Source organism: Catharus ustulatus, chromosome 8, assembly GCF_009819885.2.
Source record: "Catharus ustulatus isolate bCatUst1 chromosome 8, bCatUst1.pri.v2, whole genome shotgun sequence".
Taxonomy (NCBI): domain Eukaryota; kingdom Metazoa; phylum Chordata; class Aves; order Passeriformes; family Turdidae; genus Catharus; species Catharus ustulatus.
In genome coordinates this window covers 454,644-463,803 of record NC_046228.1, presented here as the reverse complement: position 1 = coordinate 463,803, position 9,160 = coordinate 454,644, and positions in this window count along the sequence as shown.

The window sequence follows — 9,160 nt, the reverse complement described above, 5'->3', positions numbered from 1 at the left end:
AGCCAGCAGGTCAGAAATCACACAGGGCTTTTTCCTGGTGTGTGCTGGGTCAGGCTGTGCTCTCTGAATGTCAGCAGGAGGGGTCAGAGCTTCCCCTGCCAGCAGCAGTGTCACAGGAGAGCCCAGCAGCAGTGTCACAGGAGAGCCCAGCAGCAGTGTCACAAGGAGAGCCCAGCAGCAGTGTCACAGGAGAGCCCAGCAGCAGTGTCACAGGGAGAGCCCAGCAGCAGTGTCACAGGGAGAGCCCAGCAGCAGTGTCACAAGGGTCCCCAGCAGCAGTGTCACAGGGAGAGCCCAGCAGCAGTGTCACAAGGGTCCCCAGCAGCAGTGTCACAGGAGAGCCCAGCAGCAGTGTCACAGGGAGAGCCCAGCAGCAGTGTCACAGGAGAGCCCAGCAGCAGTGTCAGTGTCACAGGGAGAGCCCAGCAGCAGTGTCACAAGGGTCCCCAGCAGCAGTGTCACAGGGAGAGCCCAGCAGCAGTGTCACAGGGAGAGCCCAGCAGCAGTGTCACAGGAGAGCCCAGCAGCAGTGTCACAGGGAGAGCCCAGCAGCAGTGTCACAAGGGTCCCCAGCAGCAGTGTCACAGGAGAGCCCAGCAGCAGTGTCACAAGGAGAGCCCAGCAGCAGTGTCACAGGGAGAGCCCAGCAGCAGTGTCACAAGGGTCCCCAGCAGCAGTGTCACAGGGAGAGCCCAGCAGCAGTGTCACAAGGGTCCCCAGCAGCAGTGTCACAGGGAGAGCCCAGCAGCAGTGTCACAAGGGTCCCCAGCAGCAGTGTCACAGGGAGAGCCCAGCAGCAGTGTCACAAGGGTCCCCAGCAGCAGTGTCACAGGGAGAGCCCAGCAGCAGTGTCACAGGGAGAGCCCAGCAGCAGTGTCACAGGAGAGCCCAGCAGCAGTGTCACAGGGAGAGCCCAGCAGCAGTGTCACAAGGGTCCCCAGCAGCAGTGTCACAGGGAGAGCCCAGCAGCAGTGTCACAGGGAGAGCCCAGCAGCAGTGTCAGTGTCACAGGGAGAGCCCAGCAGCAGTGTCACAGGGAGAGCCCAGCAGCAGTGTCACAAGGGTCCCCAGCAGCAGTGTCACAGGGAGAGCCCAGCAGCAGTGTCACAAGGGTCCCCAGCAGCAGTGTCACAGGGAGAGCCCAGCAGCAGTGTCACAGGGAGAGCCCAGCAGCAGTGTCACAGGAGAGCCCAGCAGCAGTGTCACAAGGGTCCCCAGCAGCAGTGTCACAGGGAGAGCCCAGCAGCAGTGTCACAGGGAGAGCCCAGCAGCAGTGTCACAGGGAGAGCCCAGCAGCAGTGTCACAGGAGAGCCCAGCAGCAGTGTCAGTGTCACAGGGAGAGCCCAGCAGCAGTGTCACAAGGGTCCCCAGCAGCAGTGTCACAGGAGAGCCCAGCAGCAGTGTCACAAGGGTCCCCAGCAGCAGTGTCACAAGGGAGAGCCCAGCAGCAGTGTCAGTGTCACAGGAGAGCCCAGCAGCAGTGTCACAGGGAGAGCCCAGCAGCAGTGTCACAAGGGTCCCCAGCAGCAGTGTCACAGGAGAGCCCAGCAGCAGTGTCACAGGGAGAGCCCAGCAGCAGTGTCAGTGTCACAGGGAGAGCCCAGCAGCAGTGTCAGTGTCACAGGGAGAGCCCAGCAGCGAGCCCCTTGTGCCAGCCCAGCCCAGCAGGGAAGTGTGCATCCCCCCGAGCAGCAGGGAAGTGTGCATCCCCAGCCCAGCAGGGAAGGGTGCATCCCCAGCCCAGCAGGGAAGGGTGCATCCCCAGAGCAGCAGGAAGGCTGTGCTGGGGACAGGAGGTGCTGAGCCAGGACAGCTGCTTCCCGAGCCCATCTCTGTCACCTCTGCAAACAAATCAATGAGCTTCCTGTTTTCCAAAAATAAGTGCAAGAAGGACAGCAGTATGTAGCAGGAGCTGTGTTCCTGCACCTTGTGTGAGTGCTTTGTGCATTTGTGTTTACCCAGGCTGGCAGAGGTGCTGCTGTGCTGGGAGTGCTCCTGCTGCAGCAGAACAGCCCTGCCTTTCTTAGCTCCTGCCTGTCCGGCCTCAGGGGCTCTTTGTGAGGTTTTTCTAGCATCTTCTCGAGCTAGGCCTGGGCTGACCTGATGGCTGTGAGGTGGTTTTTGTGTTTTCTGCTCACACAGTTGTGCACTGTACAAAATTCCTGCCCGAAGGTGCTGCCAAGCGTTTGGCTGTAGCATTTCAGCAGTGAGCTGTGGGGAGGTACAAGCAGCCTTCTGTTCACTGAAAAAATAATTTTAAAAGGCAGACAATAATAACCAGGCCCCTACTCCTCACTAGTCCCAGGAAAAGCAGTTGTGTGCTCCCATCTCCAGTGAGGGGCTGCTCCAGGGGGGAGGAGATGCCCAGGACAGTGGGTGAGTGCTGGCCCTGCTCCTGGGCAGGCAGCCTGGAGCCCTGGGTGCCATGAGCAGGCAGGAGCATTCTGAGACAGCTCTGCAGTCTCTGCTGGGTGGGAGGGGACTGTGATACCTCACATGTGGGGCCTCTGATTGTCTCTAGGTTTGGGTGATGAGATGGCTTGGGAGGGTTTGCTCAGGTCTGTGTCCGTCCTGGGATGCTGCTCCCCAGGGTGCAGTTGTACAGGGGGATGTCCAGCTTTTCCCTGCACCTGGGTGTGTGACATTCCTGACATTGCTGTGCCCTAGGTGAGCAAACAATGGGCTGAGAGCTCAGGGGAAATGCCAGTGCCAGCAGCAGGGAGGTTCCAAAGCTGGGCTGGTGCCCTTTGTGCCAGGGACCCTCCTCAGAGAGCTCTGAGAGCTGGTGTGACTGCTCTGCTTGTTTGTCCTGTGTGCCTTGTGGTGCCTGCTGGTCTGACAGCTGCCTGTCTGTCTGTCTGTCTGTGTGTCCTAACACCAGCTGAAAGAATCAAACAGGAGTGACATTTCAGTGCAGCAGGTGAGCCACTGGATTTGTGACCCTGGACTGAGATGTGCCACAGAGAGTTCCAGAACACACATGGTGCCAGAGGAAATGGGGCTGGGGAGGCAGGTGAGTGCAGGGACACGGGTCCTGCTCAGTGCCACAGGTGGGTTAAACCCAGCCTTACTCAGCACCAAACCAGAGCCCAGCTCTGGGCTGTGTGGGGCTGCCAGAGCTGCCCCCCTGCTCCAGGGTGAAAAGATGACTCAGGTGTTGGCAAGGCTGAAAGGATGAACCTCGTAGCAAATTGCTTCTTTGCCTTGGCCATTATGCAGATAAATGACAATAATTTCTCAGGAAGTACAAATGGATAAGCCCAGAGTACAGTGATGGTTCATTTCTTAACTGGTTTAAAAAAGCTAATGTGGAAGATTCTAAATATCACTTTTAATAAGGTTGGAATGGTTTAATTCAGTCTGTCACTGTCAGATAAAAGCTGTGTTGGGTTAAAAGCCTGAATGGAACATTCAGGAATGTGAGAGGTCTGCAGCATTCTCTGTGCTCCCCCTCCAGTCCCACCCCTGCCACGGGCAGGGACACCTTGCTCCAGACCAGATTGCTGCAAGTCTCATCCAACATTCCTGGAGCATTTCCAGGGCTGGGCAGCCAGTTTCCCTGGCAGCCTTTGCCAGGCCTCCCTCCCTCACTCGCAGAATTTCCAGTGTCCCATCTGGGAAGCACTTTGCATCCTTCCTCAGGCTGAAGTGTTCCTCCATGAGAAAAAGGAGCTTTAAATGTGAAAATGGTTTTATCCTGGTAAAAGAGATACCTGCTCTTCTAGAACGTGGGAATTTTATTTTACTACATCTTCAGATTATATACTGCCCATGTTTTTATTCCTGCCTGTAGCAGAGGACTTCCAAGCAGCCTCAGTGTGTTTTTCTGTGTGTCTCAGGGTTTGTGGCTCTGCTCTGAGCACCAGCAGTCAGGTGGGACCTGGGGTGCCCTGCCCCACACCTTTCTCATCCCTGGGCAGGGTCCTGAGGCCAGGGCGCCTGATCACCACTGCAGCATCCCTGCAGCATCATCCCTGCTGCATCTCTGCTGCATCCATCCCTGCTGCATGCATCCCTGCTGCATCATCCTTGCTGCATCCATCCCTGCCTGCATCCCTGCATCCATCCCTGCTGCATCCATCCCTGCAGCATCCCTGCAGCAGCATCCCTGCAGCATCATCCCTGCATCCATCCGTGATGCATCCATCCCTGATGCATCTATCCCTGCAGCATCCATCCCTGCAGCATCCCTGCAGCATCATCCCTGCATCCATCCCTGATGCATCCATCCCTGCATCCATCCCTGCTGCATCCCTGCTCCATCCCTGCTGCATTCATCCCTGCAGCATCCCTGCAGCATCATCCCTGCTGCATCCATCCCTGCTGCATCCCTGCTCCATCCCTGCTGCATCCATCCCTGCTGCATCCATCCCTGCAGCATCCCTACTGCATCCATCCCTGCCTGTATCTCTGCATCCATCCCTGCATCCGTCCCTGCTGCATCCATCCCTGCCTGCATCCCTGCATCCATCTCTGCTGCGTCCCTACTGCATCCCTGCATCCATCTCTGCATCCATCCCTGCATCCCTGCCTGCATAGATCCATGCTGCATCCATCCCTGCCTGCATCCCTGCTGCATCCATTCCTACAGCATCCATCCGTGCTGCATCCCTGCATCCATTCCTGCATCCATCCGTGCTGCATCCATCTCTGCTGCATCCATCCCTGCTGCATCCATCCCTCCCTGCATCTCTGCATCCATTCCTGCTCCATCCATCCCTGCTCCATCCCTGCTGCACCCAGCCCGGGCTGCTGTGCAGCCCTGCTCCCAGCACAGCTGATCCCTGTTTCTGTGGCTGCTGGGCAGCCCTGCTCCCAGCCCCGCTGATCCCTGTTTCTGTGCCCCCAGCCCGAGCTCTGCCTGCACAGCAGGGACAGCCTGGCTCAGGGAATGGGACCAGCCAAGCACTGCAGGGAACGAGCCAGGGGTGCCCAGCTCTGCAGGTGGCTCAGGCAGGCACCACTAAAGGACAGCTTTAGTTCAGGCAGTCTGTCGTGTATGGAAAAGATTTCCTTTCTCCTAAACTCCTTTTTTCTTAAGTACATCTTACAAAACACAAAGTTGGGCAAGTTGTTCTCAAAGCAGATTTCTGAGGGAAAGCACATAAACTGCAAGCTGGTTCACATTAGACACCAAAAGCTGGAGCATTTGGCTTTGGTAAGCCAGGCCCAACACGGCCTGAGGCAGAACACAGCTGGAACAGGGAGTGCTGGGGGCAGCTGAGCCCCCACGGCTGCTCTGGGCTGGCTCTGCTTGCTCAGGGCTCGGTGCTGAAGGAGCGAGGCTGGAGGGAACCTCGGGGATGGGGGCGGGCAGGGGGTGGGCAGGGGGTGGGCAGGGGGCACTGGGGATGGGCAGGGGATGGGCAGGGGATGGGCAGGGGATGGGCATGGGGCACTGGGAATGGGCAGGGGGCACTGGGGATGGGCAGGGGGCACTGAGGATGGGCAGGGGGCCACTGGGGATGGGCAGGGGATGGGCAGGGGGCACTGGGGATGGACAGGGGGCACTGGGGATGGGCAGGGGATGGGCAGGGGGCACTGGGGATGGGCAGGGGATGGGCAGGGGGCACTGGGGATGGGCAGGGGGCACTGGGGATGGGCAGGGGATGGGGAGGGGGCACAGGGGATGGGCAGAGGATGGGCAGGGGGCACTGGGGATGGGCAGGGGATGGGGAGGGGATGGGGAGGAGGCACTGGGGATGGGCAGGGTGCACAGGGGATGGGCAGGGGACACTGGGGATGGGCAGGGGATGGGCAGGGGGCAATGGGGATGGGCAGGGGGCACTGAGGATGGGCAGGGGGCACTGGGGATGGGGAGGGGATGGGCAGGGGGCACTGGGGATGGCGAGGGGGCACTGGAGATGGGCAGGGGATGGGGAGGAGATGGGCAGGGGATGGGCAGGGGGCACTGGGGATGGGCAGGGGGCACTGGGGATGGGGAGGGGATGGGCAGGGGGCACAGGGGATGGGCAGGGGGCACTGAGGATGTGCCAGCCCACACAGGGGCTGGGTCCGGGTCTCACCCAGAGGGGACCCCAGCCTGGCTGTGTGGCTCCGGGCTGGCTGGGGTGTGGATCCTGCCCGCTGGGATCCCGCAGCCATCCTCGCTGGTTGGCAGAGCTGCAGTGGCTCTGCGCTGTTAATTTGCTGATGGGTGTGAGCTAATGAGCGCTCGGGGATCAGGCTCTGCTGGTCGGGGCTGTCCCTGCGAGCTCCCAGCACTCGGGCACTGCCCTGCCCGTGCCAGCTGAGCCCTGCTGCAGAATGCATAGAGCTCACAGAATTCACAGAAGCACCACAGGCACCAGAATCTGTATCGGAGAGGTTTTTAAATAAGAATCCTCATGTTACTGCAGCCTCTCCAAACCCTAATTATTTATAATTTCCACAGCTGAACCTGTGTTGCTAAAGAAAAATTGAGTTTCCCCAGCGGCGCAGAGGCTTGGCTGATGAGTCAGAGCTTCGTTAGCTAATCTTAGAGCAGTGTGAATTACTCACCGCCTGCTGATACACCGTAGGCTGGGACAATGCTCATTTGGAGAGGATAATTTGGGAATTTGGGTCTCTCCCCTGGCAGCAGAGGCTGTGGGCGTGCGGGGGTTCAAAGCCTCTCTGTGTGCTGGTGTCCCAAGGGTTCCTCACACACGAAAATCTCAGAGCCTGTGCTGCTTCCCCAGCCAGAGCCATGGGTGACCCTCAGTGTGTGAGGGTGTTCTAAACCCGGGAAAAACTCAGAGTGAGTCTGTGCTGAGCTGGGAGGGTCAGGCAGGGGGTGATGCCCCATGAGAGGGGTCTGGGGAGGACAGGGTTTATTGGGGAACATCAAATGTTACAGCTGGGAATGGGGGAGCACAGAAGTGAGTTTGGGGTGGGATTCTCCGTGTCCCATGCAGAGCCTGGGGATGGACTCTGATCCCTGTGGCTCCCATCCAGTGCAGGACATTCCCTGAATTCTGTCAGTTTAGCTTTTCTCTGGAGTTGACGTTTTCTTGTGAAGTCCCCCAAAAGGTGTGTGAGGAAGCGAGATGACACGTGTTCCCTGTGAGATGTCCCTGTAAACACGGTGGGACAGGAGCCCAGAGTCCCTGGGCGCTGCCTGGCCAGGCACACGTCCCCGTGGCAGCCCCTGCTGGGCTTGGTGGCCACAGGACAATGCCCAATGTCCAGTGCAGACTGCAGGGCTCTGCTGGCCACGGGGCAATGCCCAATGTCCAGTGCAGACTGCAGGGCTCTGCTGGCCACAGGACAATGCCCAATGTCCAGTGCAGACTGCAGGGCCCTGGTGGCCACAGGACAATGCCCAATGTCCAGTGCAGACTGCAGGGCTTGGTGGCCACGGGGCAATGCCCAATGTCCAGTGCAGACTGCAGGGCCCTGGTGGCCACGGGGCAATGCCCAATGTCCAGTGCAGACTGCAGGGCTCTGGTGGCCACAGGACAATGCCCAATGTCCAGTGCAGACTGCAGGGCCCTGGTGGCCATGGGGCAATGCCCAATGTCCAGTGCAGACTGCAGGGCTTGGTGGCCACGGGGCAATGCCCAATGTCCAGTGCAGACTGCTGGGCCCTGGTGGCCACAGGGCAATGCCCAATGTCCAGTGCAGACTGCAGGGCTCTGCTGGCCACGGGGCAATGCCCAATGTCCAGTGCAGACTGCAGGGCCCTGGTGGCCACGGGGCAATGCCCAATGTCCAGTGCAGACTGCAGGGCTTGGTGGCCACGGGGCAATGCCCAATGTCCAGTGCAGACTGCAGGGCCCTGGTGGCCACGGGGCAATGCCCAATGTCCAGTGCAGACTGCAGGGCTTGGTGGTCACAGGACAATGCCCAATGTCCAGTGCAGACTGCAGGGCTCTGGTGGCCACGGGGCAATGCCCAATGTCCAGTGCAGACTGCAGGGCTCTGCTGGCCACGGGGCAATGCCCAATGTCCAGTGCAGACTGCAGGGCTCTGCTGGCCATAGGACAATGCCCAATGTCCAGTGCAGACTGCAGGGCTCTGCTGGCCACGGGGCAATGCCCAATGTCCAGTGCAGACTGCAGGGCCCTGGTGGCCACAGGACAATGCTCAATGTCCAGTGCAGACTGCAGGGCTTGGTGGCCACAGGACAATGCTCAATGTCCAGTGCAGACTGCAGGGCCCTGGTGGCCACGGGGCAATGCCCAATGTCCAGTGCAGACTGCAGGGCTCTGGTGGCCACAGGACAATGCCCAATGTCCAGTGCAGACTGCAGGGCTTGGTGGCCACAGGACAATGCCCAATGTCCAGTGCAGACTGCAGGGCTCTGCAGGATCCCCTGGGGTGGTGGGAGGCATTTCCTGGGGAGCAGCAGGGAATTGTTCCTGCTGCTGTAGTGACTTCTATCTTTCTTTTTATTATGGCTTGTGTGCACCAAAATTCCATCAGCGTTTTCCCAAGTGGTTGTTGCCACCATGGCTTGGACTAACAAAGTTTATTCCAATACCCAGGTAATTTCTCTGCCTGGTGCCAGACGCTGTCAGCTGCTGATTTGTGCTGCCAGCTCAGCCCCAGGGGATGGTCCCTGACACATGAAACAGCTCCTGGTATGATAATTGCAGCAATTTCAAGAAACAGGAGTAGGGGTCTGGGCAAGAATTGCCTTTGGGAACATCTGTTTCACCTTTCTGTCTACGACCTCGTCCTGAAAGCATCTTTTCAGTTGGAAGAAAGAGGCTTGTTCAGTATAACCCAGTCCTGGAGTCACTCACAAACGGCTGTGAGAGCTACACAAGTGCAAATTTTCCTGCAAACAGTGGGAAAAGGGTCAGGGAGGGTTGGAGTCCCCATCCCTGGAGGTGTCCAAGGAATAGCTTGGATAGAATTGCACTGAGTGCTTTGTGCTGGGGACAAGGAGGGGACTGGGCACAGGCTGGGCTCGATGGTGTTGGAGCTCTTTTCCAACCTCAGTGACCAGAACTCCCCAGCCTGTGACTGCTCACAGGCTGCTGACACCAACTTCTGAGTTTCAGAGCTGGGGCTGCAGCAGGTTTGTTGTGTTCAGACACCTGAAACCCGTGACATTCCCAAGGGAAGGGCCCAGCTCATCTCTGCAGGGCTGCACCGAGGGGCCAGAGGAGACAGAGGGGACAAAGGGGCCAGAGGGGCCAAAAGAACCAATCTGGCTGCATGGTGCAGTGG